The sequence below is a fragment of the Gallus gallus genome, chromosome 11 (genome assembly GCF_016699485.2).
Source record: "Gallus gallus isolate bGalGal1 chromosome 11, bGalGal1.mat.broiler.GRCg7b, whole genome shotgun sequence".
NCBI lineage: Eukaryota > Metazoa > Chordata > Aves > Galliformes > Phasianidae > Gallus > Gallus gallus.
The window spans coordinates 6,714,149-6,737,286 of record NC_052542.1 but is presented as its reverse complement, the minus strand read 5'-3'; the positions used below and the strand labels follow the sequence as shown (position 1 = coordinate 6,737,286).

The following is a 23,138-nucleotide window of genomic DNA, read 5'->3' as shown; positions in this document are numbered from 1 at the left end:
TGTGTCCTTATCTAATAGGGCTGAGTAATTTATGTTTACTAATACTGTTTGTAGCTGTGATTGTACAGATGATCAAATTTCAGAGTCAGATAAATATGATGAAGAAGGAACACTTCTACACTTCTTTTTCTTACTGTCATTTAGATGTTTTATGGTCATATGAAGTATAAGAGGAGCCATAGAATAGTAGATGGACCCACTGTGACAAATTCTGTATTACTTGCTATTTGAATATCCAGTGCAGTATGCTAATTTCTGTCAAACTTCACTAAATATTTCTATTTTAAGAGTTAGTTTGGACAAGCAAGGCTGATAAATGTTAGCACCAAAATAAAACTAAGGAGCCGAGCTAAGTGACCCAGTAAAAATATCTTAAAATATTTTTTATACCTATGACATCTAATGTATAGGGCTGTAGTTCCAACTGATTTCAATGATTCCTTGTGACTCACAGTACTTTAAATGAAAGTGAGATCAATCATTGCACAGAAAGGAATTTTCAGTTGAGATTTTTCTGTCTCAGTGCTGTGTTACAGAGGCTGAAGCAGCGTTTTCTCTTTTGTCACTTTTTGGTCAAGACACTCTCTGTAAAAGGTTCTGGAAGAGTTCTGTCACATTTATACTTTCTAACTGAAGGCATCATTTGCCACAGACTGTATTCGGTGTCACACTCTTTAAAAGGATTGCTCTTGGCATCACAGCCTAATGGTATTACAAATCCTGCCACAATATCAATAGTGAAGTAGTAAGAGAGTAAGAAATATTAGAATGGTTCTCCATAGTCCTATAGCTCGGCAAAGAATGATCTGGCTCTTCTCTTGGTCATACCAATGAAATGCTGTCAGTCTCAACTCCCTTGATTTACAGTCTGATTGCAAGACCACTGGAATCAATCTTCACCTGTCCAAGGGGAGCAGAGAATTCTCATTTAAGCACTCCACAGTGTACTAACTAAGAAGAAACTTGAACTCTGTGTCAACAGGTCAGTGGCAGCTTCACTTGTGTCAGGTTTAGCAAGGAAGCAAATTCAAGCTAAAGATTATTTTGGATAAATTATAAAGGAAGATCATATAATCCAGCAACCTCTACCTGGACTTTTGTACGCCAAGTGTAATCTGTCAAAAAGCCACCTAAGAAAGCAATAAGCGGTGTCAAATTTGATCATATTAGACTACTGACTGCAGCCTATCTGTCACGTAGCTCCACTAGATAAGTGGATAAGTAATAACATTTCTGAAAACCAAGAGAATTTCCAAGACAGCAGTAGTTTTAATTTTAGGAAATTCTGTGAACTTTCTAAATGGAAATCAGGAAAGCCCTTTTTTTTTTCTTTTTTCTTTTTTTCTAAAAAGAAAATTTCATAATTATTCCAATATCATTAAGACATATTTTTCATTATTGCAAACAGATTATTCGTGTTGTTAACGTGAGGCATTTCGGTCAGCTGGGGACACGAGTCGTTTAGCTGCAGTTTCTGCCTCCTAATTCACTGTGCATGTGACGAACCCACGACAATCTCACCAACGATGTGCTTTTTCACTCAGTTAACTCCATCGATTTCACTCATCTCACGGAGGGCACATTGAGGTGTAGTGTATACCACTTCAGATGACATCCTTATGCTCTCAGTAAAAACAAATGTTTTTAATATGGCAAGCTTGACTGTTTGCCAAAAGAACTGTACCAGGTCTGGCTGGGATGGAGTTAACTTTCCCACAGTAGTCCATATAGTACTGTGCTTTGCACTTGGAGCTAGAGCAGTGCTGATATTACAGCACCTTGATGCCAGTGACAAGAGTTCTAGTCTATTGCTGATATTACAGAAAATCAGTAGGAACAAGTAAGCATGGCTAAAAAGGAGGAACCTAAATATATTCAGACTGTCCAATAATTTCTGATTGATTAATCCTTAATTACCTGCTTTTTATTTTAAATTTCTTTAAGTAGACTGCATTAGATCTTTGCCAAACAAAAAATTAAGAGCAATGATAGAAATAAAACAGTTGCATTGTGCAAATGCAATTAATCTTTCTTCTGTAAAGCCATTAGAAAACATAGTGGCTCCCTGAGGTATATTTAAATATTGTTTGAATTTTCTTGTGTCATGCTAGATTGCTTATGTCACACACTTCTAAAGAACATGTACAGTGGAAGCAATCACTCCTATATGACTGCAGTAATGCTTCATTTATCCTAGAATAATAAAACAGTTTGGGTGGGAAGGAACATTTAAAGATCTACTTCCAACCCACCTGCCATGGGCAGGGACATCTTCCTGTAGACCAGGTCCATCCAACCTGGCCTTGACTTCCAGGGATGAAGCATCCATAACTTCACTGGGCAACCTGTTCCAGTGTCTCAACACCCACATAGTGAAAAAATTCTTTCTTAAGTCTAAAATCTGCATCTACCCTCAATTTGCTGATATCTGTGCAAGAACATCCATATTTAATACAATCTTGCAGTGAAGCTCTCTTGTCACTCTTGTGAGAAGATTGTTATCTAGAAGGCCAGAAAAGACAAGTTAGATTGCTTATTAGTGTAGCATATCAAAGTGATTTTGAAAGGCTGCGAACAATCTAAATCTTTTTAAAGACCCCTATTTTTGTATGTCCACAAGTCAACTAGAATCCGAGTCCAGAAACAGATACAGTCAAATGTTAGAGTCACAGAACATCCCTGTAAATGTTGGGCAGCATCCCTGCTGATGGGAGTTCGTATAACCCTCCCTGGCTATTACAACAGAGAACAGACATTTCTGCATCCTCTTGATTTTAGCACTTGGAAAAGAGAGAACTTTTAAGGTTTCATTAAAGGATGTATTTGAAAAGAATGACTAATTATTATACTATGGAATTTTTAAATTTTGGTCGCTGACTTACATATGTAGAAATACATGGAAATTACTGCTTTTTACAGTAGTGTTGGGGTTCTGGTGTCCTTGAAATTTCTTCTTAAGACGTATTTCTTAAGACCCAAGATTTCTTCTTAACAAGAGTTCTTCTCTTCTATTCCCTACACCTTTTTTTTTTAGCATTGGTTCTGTCCCACCTTCCTTCCCTTTTCCACTCTTAGTCCAGTCTCATTCTTTTCTATTATCCAGGATCCACAGCATTCTCTGATATAGCATCCATCTTCCAGAGCACTCAGCCTGTCTCTCCTGTACTCTACTGTCCACTTCCAGTTTCTGCTAATTCCTTCTTCAGTCTCTTTGCATCAACATTCCTATAAAACATGTCCCTTTAATCAAATGAGATGGCTTGTTCCTTCAGAAGTGGCTGAATTTCTCTGAGAGTTTTCTGACTTTTTTTTTCTGAAATTTTCTAAAATCAGCCTGAATGCCTTGAAAATTTCCTAGAAGCTTTCAGTCCAAATAGTTCCTGTTTTGTAAAGTCATGAGAAACTGAAAATACAACTTTGTGATGGTGTCATGGAAATGCTAAGTCACAGCCTGAAGCAGTGATTGAGCACCTGGTGGGAAGGCAGGGCCAACCCAGGGGAGCTCAGGTGCATGCAATGTACCTGAGTGACTGGAAGGGGTGGAGCCAGGATGCACCCCTTCCCAGACCTCATTTAATGGCTGGCAGTGTGGGTAAGGGTATCTTGCTGGAGATCCCTGAGGTCTTCCAAAGGTAAGTGGTCTTTCTTCCTTTGTTTCTGTATCCACAGCTGCTGCGTTTGAGCTTGTTCTTTTTTGCTGCAGCCTAGGATTGTACTGTCCCGCTACTATTGTTGTGCTTTCCGTCACATTTTAGCATTACAGATAGTAATCACTACAAGACTTCAACCTTTAGGTATTTCCTTTTCAGTTGTGCCTAATGACATGTTGGACTAATTACATAATTTCACTGAAATAGCTTGTCCTTGTTATCGTGAGAATTAGTGACAGTGTCACTGATTATCACTGTTTGCTTTTTTTTTTTCCTGTGCTTTCTATGTATTCACATAGATAACTGATTTCAAAACATCTATATTTTATATCCGAGGGTAAACAAACTCTTGTAGACAGAGGTAACGTATAAATGGAGGACAGAGCAGAAATGACACATTTTCATTTCTATCAATACATTCTTTTCTTTAACAAGAGGATGGGGTGAAGTACATTCTTTTGATGTTAATTCTATTTAAAATTAATCTTTAGGGTCATAAATTAACATTAATAGGAAGTGTGAAAACTGAAGTTTCACTTTGACGCTGTACATTAAGATTTAATGACCTAGACTTATTTACACCTAAATGAGTTTTTTAATGGTCTAATTAACAAAATATATCAGTTTGCCTCTTCAAATTAAGCCATTCTGGGAGCAGTATTTAGTCATTTCAAATGCTTAATAAAAGATGAAAGCCTTCCATTATTTTTAGCGAGTACTATTCTAACAAGCTGTTTTATCTTAACACATCAGAAAATTCACATTCAGAATAAATCCAAATTGAGAGAAATTAAATATAAATCCAGTTAAAATTCTACATTTTGTATAGCAAGAGGGGGAAAAAAAACAAAACAAAACAAAAAAAAACATTTAGATCTTGGTAAACTTCAGTATGAGGAATGCCAGGGCTGAGGAACTGCAGTTTCCTGTAAAGGATCCTGCTTGTACTTCTGAAGTTCTAAAGGTCCAGACTATGAAATGAGAAATACAGTCTTTTCAGCACTGAGAAAGATGAGACTTCTCTTGGTTGTTGATCTATAGTGGCTCAGGTTCAGTTCTATGGGTTTGACTTTATTAAAAATTAAATTATGAAAGACTGTTAGCTGATTCTTAAGCCTCCTTTCCAGCTGTGTTATCCACGATTCAGTTTATGGTGGAAGAACGCGATCTATTTGTTCTCTTATTATCTTTTGTTTGGAGGCTTCCAAGTACTTTGTAGAGATAAATGTTACCTTCTTTTTACCAAGAGCAGGAAGCTGAAATACCAAATGATACAGGGCTTGCCCAAAATCACAGAGAAAGTCAGTGACAGATTCAATTCATTCTTAGGTGTTTCTTATTAACTTGGCAGAGGGTAACATATCTGAAGTGCAATAATAATAACTTATGTAAGCGACAAACTTCAAGTACGAGAGGACCCCTACTGCTTTCCACTGGGGCTGCTTGCATGAATTGGCTTGAGCATTCAGATAAGGTATTTGCAGGATTTAGGCTTAACATATGATGGAGAATTGAACTTTAAATAAACTTTAAATAGATTCCCAATCCTTTGTGCTTCCCATTATCCTGCGTTGCCTCTCAGTCTTGAAATAGGGCATATCAGACAGCCAGAACTGAGCAGACAACTGGAAGGGGGAAGAGTGTCTCCTATGCTTTAAAAAAAATCTAAAGACTGACCCCCCCCAAATCATACGCTTCGGTTTCAATACCCTTCATACCTTTGATATCAATCCTGTGATTCTATTTTGGTTTGTCTTCTGATTTTTGAACTCCCAGGGTTGGCTGTACTGACATCATCTCTAAATTTGGTGGGAAGAAAGACGAACGCTGTTAGGGTGAAGGCTCCTGAACAGCAGCAGCTGCTGATCTGCTCAGCCAACACAGTCTTTTTTTTTATCGTAGGGTCTGAGATTGAAGATGTCTCAACTAAATTTTTAGCACATTAAGTAAAAGCTTTATTTGTCTTTTGACTGACGTGATTGTACTATTAGTGAGGTGCTACTGCTTGTTTTGCAGAATAATAAAGATGGTTAATTTTGTGATAAACTTGCAGGTGCAAAATGAGGATCGCTCAAACTTCTATTACATTGCATTCATAGTCAGAATGTTCAGAAAAGAGACCTGCATGTATGAAATCATAACCATCTCTGCTTTGATGTGCATTGCATCTTTTAGAAAGGATTAAAAAACAAAAAGTTTTGAGTCTCCTGTTATAGCTTCCCAGCTCTGTGATGGAAGTAAATAGCATCTAGAATATAGCAAGTTCCCTAATATCAGAAGAGATGCTTCTGTTTATAAGCTCTGTTTGTAAGTTCCCAGACAGTTCTTGATAGGAACAACAGGTCAATGCTGCTTTTAGTACAAAGCTAATTTGGAGTTATCGCTGTGTGACGCTCATCATGCCATATAGATGTATGTCTGGTGAAATGGGAACAGAGGGAAAATCCTAGCTCCTGTTGGAGTTGATAGGAGTTTCCATGTTGATTCTGTGGGGTCAGGATTGCACGTGGTCTCTTACTGGCTTGGGATCTCCCACCTACTTGCGGGTTCATCCTACAGCTGGTATCATCACAATCTATTCATTGTAATTCTTGATGCTGTCCAAGTTGTTTCGCAACTGTTATGAACTGAAGAATAAAAGAGAAATCTCTGGCAATGTCTTGTCCATTTAGACAGAAATGTCTTTAGGAACAAGGGCTGCCTTTTAACGTCTGTTGCTATAGCGCCTAGCACAATAGGGGTCCGGGGCTTAGTTGGAGTCAGTGCAGTATGCTCATTGTAGTGATAAATGTTCCGAGGAGACAGAAGAATACAGCAGCTACTCTGTAATGCACTCATGCACCATAATGGAATAAAACAATTTAACATAGAATAGTCACGTGATGTGTATGGTATTACGTATGCAAAAACTTCTCAGCCACTGAAGTAATCCTTCTTGTAGCACTGATGATCTCGCAGTAACTAAAATGACTTTACAGATCCCCAAGCTCTCTCTTAAACATAAAGATAGCATGTTCCCATACACTCCAACATACCACTGAACTTAGGGAAATGCAGCTACATGTGAGAGGAAACGCAGAAAATATCTAACAGTACAAGAGCTTAAAAAGATTAAAAAAAAAAAAAGTAGAAGTTTTCCAGTAAGCAATGCTTAATTAGAAAATTATGTTATTGAAAACAAAATTTATTTCTCAGGAAGCTCCTTGGGTCTTCTCCCCAAGCCCCCAGAGCACAAGCAGATCTCCATTACTTCTTGCTCTGCTACCGATCCTGTGATTTCCAAGGCACCCTGTAGGCTGCCTGCAGCTCAACTGCAGCTGAACCCAAAGATGAAATACCTTGTAAGCATCTATGGTTGATTTGGCAACTCTAAATTTCTGATGTCTCTGGCTCATTCTGGGGCTTGTGCAGCATGGTCTCCCCTTCCCACTGTAAAGAATTGGTTAATATTGGTAACTATTGTCCCAACTCATAGCCTGTGGAGATGGAAGCCTGGCACATCAAAGAAAGCTTGACCAGCAGAAGCAACCACAACACTGGGCACTGTTGGTACCAGCAGTGCTGGTTAAGATGTGAATATCCCTATTTATGAGCTTCCTGCTCTATTTTACATGATAAACAGACCCCAGGAGCCCTGAGGTTCTCAACTCTGTTGCATTCACAGTGGGATGTTTCAAAGGCTCATCCAGAATTTCTGCTTCTAGTTTGTTCCATTTGTTTCAGACAAAACAATCAGCACCAAAATAACCTAATTTTTCAAATGTAAAAAAAATTAACAATTTTAATTACCTTAGAAATTTTGAAAATTTTCTCTGTTTTTGTTTTAACTTTCATTCAAAACAGAAACGTGGAACAGAGATCTTGACTGTAAGTGACAGCAGCTCCAATGGGGGTGACAGTCTAGTTGCTCTGGCTCCTCAGGCCAGCTGCTTCACATGAGCTCCTAGCACCATTCCAAACTTGTTGTACTTGGAGGTTTACCACCCGAGGTGGTTTCAGTTACTCTTTCTTAGCCTGCAGTGGGAAGCTGATAATGGCTGGCAGATAATTGGTGGTAGTTCATGGTTTATACTGGAACTGTTAAATGTTCTGTAACTTTTTGGAGAAAAAAAATGCTTTTTAAGTATAATTTCTCTGTTTTATAGTGAGAGAATGTGATGAAGCATATGTACACTCCGCTCAGTCATGTGTGCACAGTACTGAGCTTTGTGACTCTTACAGGAAACCTCCCTTGGCATTCATAGCTATAATCTTTCCTCATGACAGTAAGATTGGAAATATTATGTAATTGTGTGTGGTGAAGATGCTCCCTGCTACCTGTAAAAATGATGTTTTGTTGCATCAGAGTTAACACTGAACTGTGCTATGAATGGTGCTATATTTCCACAGAATGGTCTTCTGTCTTTTGCATACATGAAAGAAAGCCATCAGCATTTTTGATTAATAATCGCTGGTATGTGTTTAATTAGGATGAAATTTGCTCTTTATGTGGTAAATAAAAATAATTACAACTCTCAAAATGCACAATAAATATTCAAGAACTCTAATAAACCACCAGAAATCAGTTGTGAGGAAAGTTGACTAAGATCAAGAACTACGTAGTGCTTGTGTGAGCCTATAATTAACGTCCCTCCATGTAGATTAGATGGAATGGCAAGCTGCATGTGCAGGTCGAGTGTAGGCAGATTTACCTGGGGTCCTCCTATGAGGCCTTTGTACCAGGGCACGCTTTGGTCTGAAGTACCTGAGAAAACAAACAGATGTGGTAATCGTGTAGGAAAGAGTATTGAGTATAGAATACTCAACATTAGCCTTCTGGCTGCGGTGGGACTATTCCTATGTGGCGAAGCGTTTGCAGGATCAGGAAGTTTCCCCACCCACTGTTCTGCAAGAGTTCCATTAATTCCCAGATTAACTGTTTGTTATTCTAGCAGATCGTGTACAGGGAGATCAAAAAGAAATGGCACTGGTGTTTATTGTGTAACGAGTGAGGTGTCAATGCTGTGCACTGATTTGTGCACACTGATGCCTAATGAGAGAGGAAAGGTGTATGCTGGGGGAGAGAGAGGGGGGGAAGAAAGAAAAGTTTGAGGTAGTATTTGTTTAAAGCCAGAAATCCATCATGTGGCTTTTGTAAATGAGGATAAAACTACTCTCTCCAGCTGCATACAAATGGGAGAGCTTCTCACACATTAAAATGGAACTGGGACTTTCAAGTACTTCACTCAATATGCAGAAAATGATACTGGATGTTGACAGCTTTTCTCCAAAAAGAAGACAGCTGTGGGGGTCCTTTTATTAGATTGCATAAAGAATCCTGAAGTGAAGTTTTCCCAAGTAAATAGGCAAACAGTCAATAAAACAATCAAGTACTGTTTTTATTTTGCTGTTCAGTATGAAGTTTGTTACATTTCCAGCAAATAATACACAAAACCAATCCTTTTTTAGGACTGTGGGAAGTACTCGCATATGACAAATGGTGATTGGTATATAGATGTGCTGAGCTGGTAATGTCTGTGTTCTCCAGGGCCTGTGAATCATCTGACAGTGCCAGGGTGATGTTCAAGTAGAACAATATTTTCCTTTTCCATTTAGGAACTTCCTGCCTGCTGCCCTAGAAACAGGGCAGACAAATCTCCTTAAAATTAGAAATGACCCCCTGTGAAACCATAAATCCTGTCCATTCCCATCCTCTTTCTGTTTCCCTGTATGAACTATATATATTGCCCCTATTTTTATACATGCACCCTAAGCAGTGAGCTAAATTCTGGGTTCAAATGGAATTATGTGCTAGCTTCTAGCTTACTTGAAACTGCGTTATCCCCATCTCTCCTTGGCTGGGATCTGTCTCTGAAGGTAACTCTTTAAGGTGTAGATGCAAAATGACTGTCAGGAAGGAGTTTGCCCTAGGAACTGCCTCTTCCATGTTCTAGTTAGCTGCTAATGAAAAAAAAAACTTATTCTAAAGTAGTTTTGTTTTCATTTCTGAGTCTTTTCCAGAGAGAAAAGAATAGTTTATTCTGTTGAAAGTGATGGCTGTACCTTTCATTGGGTATTTATGATCCTTATTATAAGCACGTGGGACACAAAACAGTTAACAGGCGAACAGACTGAACTGAGATATGACAAAACATCAGCAAAGGCATATGGTATAAATCTGACAGGTGAAGCATGGAGATGAAGATCAGCCTAGCAGCTCTTAATTTTCATTTCCACTCAAACTTCAACAGAGATGAAGAACCGCCCCAAGAAGCAGCTGCACTTTTCTTATGGTTTACCTGGCACAGACTCAAGAAGGGCCTTTACCTTTCAGAGGAGGAATGCTTCTTCTCCAAAACTTTCTGTATTATCCATCTTGTTCTTTCCTATCTTAGTCAATTCCTGGAAATCAAACACACCAGAGAGTTCTTATTTGTCTTTCTGTTTGCTTGCAGAGCTATAGTTAGGAGAGGTAATCCTTATGGCTTGGACTCAGTTATTCCACTGGCTTATGCTTTGTCTTCTGAAATACAGACATTTCTCCTTGCCAAAAGGCCAGCTGAAGCTTATCCTGTTCTCCCTAACTAGTTGACTTTTGTTTCTTCCTCTGTCAGCATTTAATTAAGGTTATTCCCTATCTTAATTAGCCAATACCAGTTCTCTATCATCTCTCTCCTAACCTCTTCTGTCATGTTTACACAAGGCCCAGACTGACCCATAGCTCAGCAAGGTGCAAACTGCATTGTCTCTTCCCTGACTCACCTTTCTCTATTTCTCACCTCTATCCCCAGAGCTAAAATCAAAAAGCCTTGGCCACTTTATTGCCACCTTATTGAATCTTAAGCAGTATTTCTATTGGGGTTTCAATGCTACCTGGGACACTGCAGTGCCAGAATTGCATAAGTATGTCATGAAAACACAGAGGAAGGGGAGCAGGTTGGAGTCAAGTTGCCAATGAATGTTGAATAATGGAACTAGAAAAATGCTGAGAGTCACTTTAAGCTGGAAGCTTACATTAACATCTTTATTCTATAATTACATGGTATACTCAACGGTTCTTATTTTCGATGGGTGTTGTGCAGTAAAGATGCATTAGAGTAATTATATTGTAATGACAGAAGATCAGGAGTTAAAGATGTTGTGGATCTTGTTAGTATACGCATCTGAAATTGTTTGGAGCTGATTTGGGAGGTGTATCCACATGGAATTTGATAACACTGATATTGTAATTAAAGCTGAGGAGATGGGGTTTGTACTTATTTCCTACTGCTGCCTGTGAATATTAAGTAGCTCATGTAATCACCTGACCCTAGCAATAATCAACTCTGTTAGTCAGAGCAGGAGGGAAAATGTGAATTGTCCACTAAATATTTATTGAGAAAGCCAAGATGAAAACAGCACAGTTGTAATGGAGAACAGAGGCTCCTGGGCTTCCAGGAGCCTCCTTCCTGGTGCAAGGAAGAGCAGAATCCTTCCAGTCTCCTCCAGCCTCTGCCTCATGGAGGACAAGGACACTTGCACCACAAAGACGACAAACGCACCTGGTTTGGCACACAAATGAGAACTATAGTCTGAAGTGATCTCAGGTTTCTGATGACAGCTGAGACTTCTTTTTGTTGCTTGTATTCCTGCCAGCACAAGCTATAAGGAGGAGAGGTGATCCCAAAAGGCAGAAAATGTAGATCTGAGCTGAAGGGCATTCCTAAGTCTGGACACCCTGGATAAAAACTTGTGTGACTGTTTCTGAGTGCTTCAGCATCACCCTCAGAAGAGGGAAATAACACTTCATCTCTTGCCAAGAGAAGGTATGGGGAGGGGAACCTGTCTCTTCTACCCGGGAAAGCCCCAAGAATTTAAGTAAAACTGAAAAGCCTATCCTCAAGACAGAATACACAAGTGATAAATGTCTTTGCCTGGCAAAGCAATCCCTTTCACAGTTCACACCAATGGTGTAGAGTGAGCTTTGGGGATACCCAGAAAAAGGAGTTTCAGAGAGAGATTTGAATGCTTCCTTTTTAAAAATGGCAGTCTTTAAAGCCATAGAGAAAATGAAGACCTGTCTGTATCTGTAGCATAGCTTGGTAGCTCTCTTTCTCTCCCTGTTAGGTTCTGGTCTTGTTTGCTGCAGCAGCAGTCTTCCTAATGGTTTCCTGATAAAACTCATTAGTGTGTTCAGATTTTTGTCCTTCTCAAAGCTCCTTTGACTCTTTCCATCACAATCCCCTCCCCTGTCATGAGGCTCTGATCACCCGTGGTATATAGCCTTCAGAGTCTGTGTGGAGGGGCAGGCTGTGCTGGAAATGTGGTGCATACTGAATCGCTTCAGGGTTGGCTAGGCAGTAATTCTCAGAAGAGGTGGCGGAGCACGGTGCTGCTGTGTGCTGGTGCCTTGCTGCTGCTCTGCTGGAGATCCGTGAGCAGCAACAGCACTGCAAGTCCTCTTTCTTCTTTCCTGACAGCGCCGCAGTACCTGTATCTTAATCAGTCAGTGTCAGACAGTGTCACAGGCTCGAAATGCTTCTCTAAGCAAAGCACAGCACAAATACCTCCCTGCTGCTTGTAGCTTAGGTTACCATTACCAGACTAGGCTCCCGATGTAACACTTAAATGCTCCAAAGCAGCTGAAATCCTCGGGCATGTCGGCGCCAACACGTGTGCAGAACAGGACACCCCTCGGCCCCACACCAGACTGCTTCTGTGCTCTCGTGATTCTCACTGCAGCTGCCACTCCAGTAGCAACAGCACAGGCAGAGGCAGAGCTGACAAAGGACCGCCGGTGTGGCTGATGCGATTTCAGTCGTGTATGTTATAGCAAAAAGAATGAGGACATGTTGTATTTCTTATATCAAAATGATATGTGCTCCTCAGGCTGTCTGATTTATAACTTCCCTGAATGGCATTATTGAAATCAGAAAGGAACAAGGCGGAAACCTATCCAAAATGAAATGGTGACATAAATAAGAGTTTTAGAGGAAACAACGGAAGAGCTGACAATAGGCAATAATTGCAGCTCCATCAAAGCTAGAGTAGTTTACTGTTCCCAGCAGTGAATCTAGCATCAAAGGGAATCCTAAACCTGAAACCCTTGGAAAGAAGTGAGTTATCAGCAGTACAAGGTGATTCCTGTGGAGAACAAAGAGAACGTTTTGTGAGTGGGACAGCCTGGACTTCCCCAAATTGGAGGCAGAGTGCTCTTCCCTGAGCGTGCTGAGGTTAAGATTGGGCTTTTAGGCCTTTTGCTGTGTCTGCATTTTCCTTGAGGCCTTGTACCATTGAGGCATGGGGAAATAGGGCTTTATTTTTCAAAAGATTATTCAAGTTGCATCTGTTCAGAGGATCTTGCCAGAGAAGTCTTCAAGTTCCCTCGGTTAGACCTGTTGTGTTAACAGAGGAATCTGCTGAACCTTGGCACCATGGGCACGGAATATTTACGGCAGCTTTATTAAAATTTTGGTGTTAAAATACTTTACTGAATAACAGCCAGCAATCATAAATTTCAGTAACTTGAATTTTAGCTTGTCGGTTATCTTTTGAGTGTCCTTCTGATGCTGTGTGTGTGGAAGAAAAGTAACTGATTGTTTGGAGCTCTTGCCTATGTTCAATTAATGTGGAAATGCAGAGGGGAGATGATAACTTTCCACTAGGTGTTCCAATTTGTCTGGGTCAGTCTGTGCACTAACAAGAACTGTCTTCACGTGCAGAGGAAGGCAGTTTTACTTTTGTCTTTGATTTTCACTGACAGTATTCCTTCTGTCCCCTTCAAACAATAAGCATTCACCCATCCTTTGGGCTGGGTTACAAGAGTGGCTCAGTGTGGTATATCCTCCACAGCATTCAAACCAATCATACCCAAGTCTTTCTACTTGATGATATGTATGATAACAATTTTAAGATGTCTCTTTCCATGCGTGTACACAAAAGGATGAAGAAATTGTGGTATTTTTATTACATGCAAAAGGCTATTCACCCATTTGAGCTGTTGTTGAATTGAAACCTTGTTCAAAAACAAGATAAAAAGTGAAAACAGTATGCTTGGTTTTCATCTTTGAAATCTTACACAGATTTTAAGTAATTTGGGAACGAGAGAGAGGACAAAAATGCTTAAATACTGCATATTCAGAGGTCTTAGCTTTAGTAAAATGTTCTGGCTTTATGACTCTGCCTTGTAATTCATTTCAGCTACCCCAGAAGTAAGAAGACAGCAGTGGTGTTTCAGGGGCTGACTGCAGAGGTCGTAACCTTCTGCACACAATATATTGAACAATTCCATCATTCTTGTATTCAAAGTGAATTTGGACTGACATAGCAGAATAGAAAAAATGCTTAATAATCCAGGGGTTTTATTACACACACACACACACACACACACTGTCTCATAGGTATGCATTCAGCAAAGAATGGGTGTGACACTATAATAGGTGTACTAAAAAAGGCAATCTGTTCACGCCAATATCTGCATTCAACACACTGAGATTAAAAACAACTGTTTTCACTTATTCTGGTATTTATCCTGATCAGCTTTCTGTTTGTTTAAGAAAATCTGTTACGCAAAGTGGTAAATATGAAATTTAAGAGACAGTATTTTTTATGAGTAGTGGTAGACGCTGTGCTCTGAGCCAAGAAAGGGATGGAGGAGGCATTGTCCTGGCAAGCACTGGGCTGCGTGCATGTCCTCTGGTGAGGAGAGAAACTTTCCGCTGCGCTGCCCCTCCAGCTTCCTCAAGAGCAACCATGGTGAGTGCTTCCAGGGGCCAACTCATCAGCCCAGGTGCTGAATCAGCCCAAGAATTTTTAGCTACAGGAGAAAAATGGATCACACCAGAGGACTTTCTCCTTGAAGAGAACTTCACCCTGTTCTAATCAGAGATGCAAATTATGGAGGTACTCCGGGCTCCTTTAACCATTCTCAGCATCTTATTGCAATAAGAATTGGAATTCATGGTCAAGCACTTTTCATCTTAGGCAAAATCATAGTTAACCCTTTGATGTGATTAAAGTATGTAGGGAGATCTCCCAGACTTCCATCTCCTGGATAAGATAAGCAAGGAAACCACAGTATGCCTTAGGAGAAAGAGAAGCTTTCCAGCTTCCAGCTGTCTCCTGCCCATTTCCAGATGCTCACTTGAGCTGTAGGAGTTGTGGACCAATTTCACCAACAGATGAGAGTACCTCAGAACTTTTCATACTCTTGGGCCCAACTGACCCTCTAAAAATCAGGACCAAGGATAGGATACTGAGCTTTAAATCCAGGGCTTTAAGGCCTTAACTGTTGATTAGAACACAGAACCATCCTTCCACTATAGAGAAGTTCCTCACCATGAGTAATTCTTCATTATCATCACTTATTTCCTAATTGCTTTTGCTTTGCAGTCTGACTTATATTATCATGAAATGAATTACATTGTATAACCACTGCTACCAAACTCTTCAACCATATGTTGTCAGTCATACTTTTTCTTCTCGTCATTGCATTACTGTCATGCTCTAAGCTGTTTATGAGTTTTGAAATATGAAATTTTGGTCTTGCTCAGTTTTAAGATAACCCTGCTGCTTAAATGAAGGAATATCACATTTACCATACAGAGAGATTTATTTAAAAGCCAACTGTGAATTACACGGAGGAATCTGCAGTAAACCATGACAATAAATAATGAGAGGATGTTTGCCTGGAGGACTTGTCCCTAATGAGGTTTGGTCTTAAATAGGCATTCTGTTTGGAAATCAGATACCTTTTGTTTCTTGAGGTTTTCATGTTTCTCCCTATTAAGTGGGGTTTTCTGAGAGATTTGTTAGTAATGGGGTCAGTAATGGTTACACTTTACAGGAAAATGTGTGACTATGAAAATACTTGGGGGGGTTGGGGGGGGGGAAGGGAAGGAAGTGGAAAATAATAATGTTAGGTCCTATTCATGTACAAGTCCAATTTCTGATATTTATTTGCTTGTTTATAACCTAAAAATCTTATCAAGACAGCACAGCTGTTTTGGAAGGAGGCAAACCCAAGAATTCTAAAAATGAGATTATATTGTTAAGTAAAAACCTATTATTAGGGTTCATATTTCTACTCTGAAGTGCACCTCCTTATATTGTTACAGTCTTGTGTAGGAGCTGTTCTCAAACAGTCTTTCTGGAGACTTATTTGCTGAATGCTTCTGAGATACCAGAAGGTAAACAGATAGCCTGGAAAAGGGATAGGAAAGTTACCAGATCTCAGAATTCTCCTGTAAACAAATTCCCACTGATTAAAAGGTAGCTGGAGTATATGGAAGGCCACAATTATCAAAAAGCAGTATGTTTGGCAGACAGTTTTGGTTGGATCTTTCAAGCTACATTTACCTCCACCTTGATTTCTAATAACTATCTTCTGGGATGAAGTTCTCCTCTGCTCATTAGTAGCTTGTTCCCATACTGGGCAGAACTCCCCTTAAAAATAGAGGAAAGAGGGGAATAATACTGTTAAACACCTAAATTAAATAAGCCCTCTCATGATCTAAAGCAGCCCAACCATTTACTTACTGCAGTGAGCAGTATGTCCTCAAGTTAAGGAGAATGACAATGGAAAAATCTTTACCTCAGCTGCACATCTGATAGCCCTGAGGCAGAAAACAGGTTTGAAAAGCATCTAACCAGTAGCTGTGCAGTGTCTGGCTATTCAGGTGGTACATGATTTGGCAGCCAAGTTAAATTCAAGAAAAAAAAAATTGCTCCTCACCTTTGGCAACATCTGCTTGAGTGACAAAGTGAGAGATCAGTCGCTCTGCACTCCAAAACCTAGTTTTATTTCTGACTTGCATTCATTGTGCTTGGTCACTGTGCTTTGCACTAACCCAACTGCTTGAACCTCTCACAGTGCAAGCAACTTGATAATGCAATACTCCAACAAAAGATTGAAAGAGAATGCAGCAAGCTTAACACATCCCTCTGATTACTCTATAAGGGGGAGTTAGATTCTTAAAAAAAAAAAAAAAAAAATCCCTGGTGGCCTCACTGTTTTCCAGGCATCTTTCTAGATAAACTTTTCCTATGGTAAAATCATTACAAAGTAGAAATACAGTCTCTCCAAGGGCTACCTTGAAAACCTAGTCTAATATAAAGAGCTATAACACAGTAATGAATCCTGTAGGCAAAATAGGGCTTGTTTTGACCAGCTTTATCAAGTGAAGAAATGGGAGAAAACTTTCCATTAGGAGAATGTTATTTTTGACTGAACTATATTTTGGGATGTTACAAAGCCAAGGTCTCTCAGAAGGCTGGAGCCCAAACTCTAAACTGAAAAACACTTGAACTTTTTGAAATGTGAGCTCTTACCTGCGTTGTATTTTTGAAAAGGTAGTGCTGAGAATGCTGATGTTTGAATCTCTCTGAAATTTAAATCTGGAGCTAGTTTCAATTTTTGCCTCTTCATGGCAGCTGCAGCATTTTTCTGCTTTCATTCCCTTAGAGGCTGTTGCAGGGTGCACGTTCTGTGATAAAGGAGGCTGTGAGTATTTTACTGCTACAAAGGAAGGATGTCCCTTCCCAGTCACCTGCAGCTATATCAGGGCCTCCGATAGGTGACAAAATAACAAATATACCTCCACCAGAGAAGCATGAAGGGAATCCAGGCTAATATGACCTCACAGATCTCTGAAAATACTTACTGGGAATTTTTATATGTAAGGATAACACAAAGTGAAGCCCCTCCTAAAAGAAAACTTGAAAGCAGCCAGTGGGGTAGAAAGGGGGTGAGGGGAAAAAAAACCTAATTCTTAGTAAAAAAAAAAAGCAAATTTCTTTTTGAGAGAAAGACAAAACAGATGATAGCTAAGGTAGAGATTAGCAAGCATACAGAAGGATATACACAGTACTGAAAAGTGGAGACACCTACAAAAATATTCTTTACCTTCTTAAGATGCAATTGTAACTATTTGTAAAATGGATTTGAGACTAACAATGCAGCTTACTCTCATGTAAGATAATGCTTAATTTGGAACAACTACAACAAAACCTAAGAAGCACACTGATAAAGCTGGAGTGAGTTTTATAGTAATCAAGCTATAAAAATAGGGTTTTTAAATCTTCATATTCATATAAATCAAATATTCATTCATATAAATCTTTAGATTATAATCAACTAAACATAAAATATGAATTCCCCATTTAGTGTTAATTAAGATCCTTGTGTGTAATGGGAAATTTTGGATGTTTGAAATCACAGCATTTCTGCTACCTACAAAGAGACTGTAACATGATTCAGTGCCTTAACAACAAACATATAAAACAAACTCCTAACAACTGCACTTCAGAATTGTACCTAATTTCTTTCCAGCCGAGCAATAATCTCTGAGAATGTACCCATTTAAGTAGTAAAATTACACTGGATGAATGTCAAAGATCATCTCCCGTCCGTTCTGAGAACATTTGCAGTTACTGTGGCAGAGGTGTGGGTTTTGTGGCTTGGTTAGTTTTTGTTCCTTTTTTTTTTCTTTGTTTCTTGGTTTTATTTAATATCTGAAGGTGCCATGTGGTGCCCTGCTGCTTTTATTTGTTGCTGGTGGTATTTGGTATTGGTTTTTTTTTCCTTAAGCTATGCCCATGAAAAGCTATGATTCTGTGTTGCCATAATGCCTGTCGAAAGCTTTGTGATGACTTTAGGTCAAATTTTATTTTCTGATAGGTGATGGTGTGGTTATTGTTTTTCTTTGGGCATGGGCCAAACCACGCAGATGGCATACTAGGACGAGCCTGTGGTAAGTACACCAAGAGTTGACATTTGTCACTTGCTGCTACCAGGAGGCAAAAAATGGTGTTCACAAGGCACTCGTAAGAGCATGATCATGTGCTTAAACAAAGCATTTACCAAAGAAGTATGCAATTTTCTGATGTGGTTGCTTCTTTCAATAGCCTCTTCCTGTCATGATGCTGATAAGTCCATAGTCAACACTGTCATTCCTTTTGTAACATTTTTATAAGCTCCCTTCCACTTCAGCATTAGGAGACTCAGCTCTACGCTCTCCAGGTATTCCCTCTTGGTTCATAACGTCTCTCGTCATTCTCCCGTAATGGTAAGAAACTGTTCATTACTTCGGATCAAACTGTGCCTTTTAGGCTGGTTATAGCACCGTGAATGGTACTCCAGTGGCTTATTTGATTGATGAGTTGTAATAACTGCTTTTGGATCCCTTTGTTGTGACAATAGTTCTTCAGCTTCATCCATGTATAATAAATAGCCTAACAAACACATTATTTCATTTCTTTATTAAGTCATTAATTACACTGCAAGTTCTTTAACTGCATCAGAAGAGTTTCTGGATAAAACCAACTTACTTATTGTCACCATTGTTGAATGCACTACTCTTACATGGACGACTTAGATGCAAATCTATACATAACAGAACCTGCCCAACACCAACACAATCTTTTCACTTAACACTTATAGTCAAATCACATTTTACCTAACCTGGAACCATGTGTTTGTTTTGGTTATAGCAAGATCAAAATGTTCTTTTAAATGCCTTCCTCGTGGATTAAGAGAGAACATATGGGCCACACAATGAAATAACACAAAAGCTGTAATTCCTTAAAAATGGATGAATCCCAAGATTTTCCTGGGTTTCAGTCAGTTTTTTTCTCTTTGAAAAAAAAAAAGTAGAGAATACAGACAGTACAAACACAGAACAGCTGTTTACATTTAAACATATGCCATTCAGCTAGTCAAAAAATTATTCAGACACCAACATTTCAAAGGCATATTACTGACATATGGTATCTGACATGTTTCCACAACTGACTACACTGGCTTTGATGACAACCATGAAAATCACATCTTTCCATGTGAGCAGTTAGAGAAACAGGCAAATGAAGACTTAGCTCGGGGTTTTGTATTCTTACTGATTCTAAAGGACTGCAAGAACCAAGGTAAGTCTTCTGGCTTTTCAAAACGTAGGCCTCATTTGCTACAACCATTGCATACCCTGTTCCTCACCTCACCATGAGACCCCACAAACAGCAGAGCAGAACTGCTGCTGCTATTGAGCTGTTCTCCCAGAGGCAGGCAAAGAGACTCAATTAGACACAACAGGCTATTCCCAGGGCTAGTCTCCAAAATGACAGCTTGAGATCCTTGGCATATGGCTTGCGGTTTCACACACAGTATATGCAGGGTTGCTATTCTGTTATAGGAAAACTAGGTATTAAAGCCTATTGTGGAGCTCAGTCAGGTTAAGACAGGGCTAGATACTGAAGTATTCCAGTCCTCTCAGGACCTGAGGATCTCTCAGTGCAAAAAGGTTCCCGGGTGCTTTGCAGGCCAGAATCTTAAGCACCAACTTGGAGGCTGACAAGGAATCCCTCACCCCTCTAACTCATATGTGGGTGTAGAAGGGGTAATTGAGATTTTTGCTTTAGAAACCACTGCCCAGATTTTGTTTACATTCTCAGGGGGGCAGTTGCTCAGCTCAGAGCCTATCAGAGCAACTATAAAATAAGCAAAGGCCATACTGAAATTTACACAGACACCAGCTGAGAAGGCCAGGCTGTTGACAGACTGCTGTGCCAGCATATATAAATAAACAAACAATTCATTTAAAAAAAAACCAAGCATCTGCATAAAACAAAATTAGTGCAATTGAACTCCCTTTTCCCACCACTTAATTTGCTTGTCCTAAATAAGTATTTTTCTCTATTAAATAGTAACATACTCCTCCACGGGGATGTGCCTGAGTCTAGCAGTTCATTCATCATTTTGGGTCTCAAACACCAATCAGCTGAGGAGTGTTTCCCCGTGACTGCACTAAATTAGGAAAATTTCCAAAGCATTATTCTTTCTCTGGCCATTTTCAGAGTCTAATCCAGTACCCTTGCTGGTCCCACTGATGCCTGGACAAGGCTGGCAGCTCATAGCTGGCCCACATCCAACCACACCGGAGCACAGCAAGCAAGCTGCCCTCCCCCTGTAGGGACATGAGGACTGTAGCTCAACTCGAGGTGCTGAAGACAGGCAGCACGCTAACTGGCATTCAGTGTAAAAACACCAACAACTGCAATCGAACCTGCAGTTCACTTGTTGTTTTCTGTACTTGAAGTCCCAAGCTTTCTAAGTAAAAATACTGTTAGCATGCATAGAATTTCCATGGTTTAGTTTATCAGCCTGTGTTCTCTCTGGTGTAGAAAAGGAAGAAGAAGGGCCGTATATTTTCTTTCAGTCACCAGTTGGTCCTCCTTTAAGGACCTTGTAAGACATTTTTTTTGTGTATTGTTTCTCTGCATATGTGGGCAGCTTTACTACTTCATCCCCCTCAGGACCACTTAACAACATCAGCAAAGCAATTAAGTGTAGTTTTCAGGAAAATGCCAGAGGCATTACACTGTCTGGATGGGAGTCTCAACCCAATTATTTTCAGCTAGTTGTGAACTGTGGAAAGTGGACTTTACTTCATTATAACTTCAGTTCCCACTGATTAAAAGTCTAGTGTGTTACAGACAGTAAGGAAAAATGAAAACAATTAAACTTTCCGTCAATAAAATGGCTGCATATTCTTCAACACAGGGGTTTACTTCTCTCCAGAGAAGTGATTAAAATGAACTGATTGAACTATAATTTGATTGACTGAAGAGCCTCGATCCATTGCACTAAAGCTTAAATTCCATCTTATTGCTCTATTTAACTCTGAATATAAAAAAAAATTACTGGCAGTCTCACAAACCTTACACAGTCATCCAGTTGAAATTTCGTGCTACTCACAGGCTGTGGTGGATTCTGTTCCTTCTCTGCATGATTCACAACAGGCTGATGTTGAAGAGTGGCAAAGACACCTAAGAAATGACATTAATATAGCTTTAAAATCGTGTACCTATCACAGTCATTTGGGGATTCTAAACTCAACCAGAGATAGAGTTGATCCAAGACCACGAAAGAGAATAATGTTCAGGTTGTATACAACTGTTGCAGCAAGAAAATAACCTCCTCATGAAAACCACAGCCACGATGTAGCTTCCCACCACAGGTCTGCCTTCAGCAAGGTGTGAGGTTGCCAGATGCACAGGTTTGCATGCACACAAACATACATACGCCTCTTTCCTTCAAGGAGATACTAAAGAAAGAGGCACATTTAGCCTGGTTTCAATGGTAAATTGTGCTGGCTAAGAATCAAGATGCCAAGGTTCCCAGGCAAACATCGTTTTCTTTGGACTTGGGGCAAATTTCTACAGAGTGCTTATTCTACAAGACTATCATCTCTACAGATGAGTAACTGTCCTGCCAAATTCTGGGACTCCTGTTGCACTAACAAAAGCTAGTCAAGAAACATTAAGACATGCATGCTTTCATTGACAAGCTACTATGATACAGAAAATACCCAACTTAGCATTCACCCCTCTGAAAATTTAATTGAAATGACATTCCCCTTTAGAAGGTTGCCACTTTATTGTTTGACATTTTATTTCTCTATTTCCACTTAGTATTTTGAACTAAACACAGCATTTGAAATACAGCTGTACTGCAGTAGAATTGAATTGGAATATATTATAGCTTTAAATTAAATTATGTTGGTAATTAATTGAATGAGGCTGAGCAAGATGGGAAAATAAAGGTGGGCAACAAGCTCTGGGTTAAATTCTTAACATGCTTCCTTTCACAGGCAGCTCAAACTCCAAAGGAAGTCAATAGGTACTTTTCCATTAACATCACCATGAACTGAGACATGTGATCCTTGAGCTGTAGTATTTGTTACTGAGCTCAGTCTGCTGTTGAGCTTTCCACATCTGGCTGTGACAGACCTACAATGCTAGCTTCACAAGCAAGCCGTAGATCTAATGCAAACAGCTCCAACCCTTAGATACTGCCAATCCCAGCCCTACAGGAATTCTGACCACACTCAAGGGTTACTAATTCACTATGTTGTTTGGTTTTATTGCTTAAGCATAGTTCATATCACAAACAGGAAATTCTCCATATTTGTTAGCCAAAAGCTACCAAGACTGTACTGGAGTCACTAAGGGAATATTGCTGCACTAAGGTAGAATGCAGCCTCTGTCTAACTTAGAAGGTACACCTTCGGCAAATTATGTAACTTACCTCTTAATAACTGCCTTGCATTGCTGGCCTCTTCTTTTGTTTCTCCCTTCGTTTTGATTACCAAATACTGTGTTCTTCTCTACTTCACCTCAGTATCTGTAACTCCAAATGACAGATACGCCATAACAGAAAAGGAGACAAGGGCAAACACTCAACCAGAAATTCCTAGGTGCCTCTGGAGACTGCAGGATGTTCACTACATTCCCTGTTCCCAGTTTTATGTTGCACACACCAGAGGTACATACAGGACCAAACAGCCTAAATGCCTATTTGAACCTTTCAGTTCTTACATAGACAGATATATTCTCGCAATTACAAACCCACCTTTGTCTGCATAACAGCCTCAGAAGAAGGAGCTGTGTTTGAAGTCATTTATATTTTATTTTTGTGCAGAACAAGAAACATATTTGACAGCAAAAAGACAAGCCCCAAGAGTGAAAGTAGCCTCAAGACTT

At 39.6% G+C, this 23,138-nt stretch overlaps 2 long non-coding RNA genes across 4 annotated transcripts in view; one reads left to right on the top strand and one right to left on the bottom strand.

The window, feature by feature from the left end:
• Positions 1-9,009: 9,009 nt before the first annotated feature.
• Positions 9,010-23,138, bottom strand: part of LOC121113492 — a 33,810-nt gene continuing 19,681 nt past the window's right edge. For all 3 annotated transcript variants that reach the window (XR_006931249.1, XR_006931248.1, XR_006931250.1), the window contains 4 exons: positions 22,684-22,779; positions 21,352-21,422; positions 9,957-10,031; positions 9,010-9,264 (listed from right to left, as the gene is read on the bottom strand). This is a non-coding gene — a long non-coding RNA (uncharacterized LOC121113492). The remainder of the gene's footprint in view (positions 9,265-9,956; positions 10,032-21,351; positions 21,423-22,683; positions 22,780-23,138) is intronic.
• Positions 9,259-23,138, top strand: part of LOC112533272 — a 16,505-nt gene continuing 2,625 nt past the window's right edge. The window contains exon 1 of the long non-coding RNA XR_003077250.3: positions 9,259-18,358. This is a non-coding gene — a long non-coding RNA (uncharacterized LOC112533272). The remainder of the gene's footprint in view (positions 18,359-23,138) is intronic.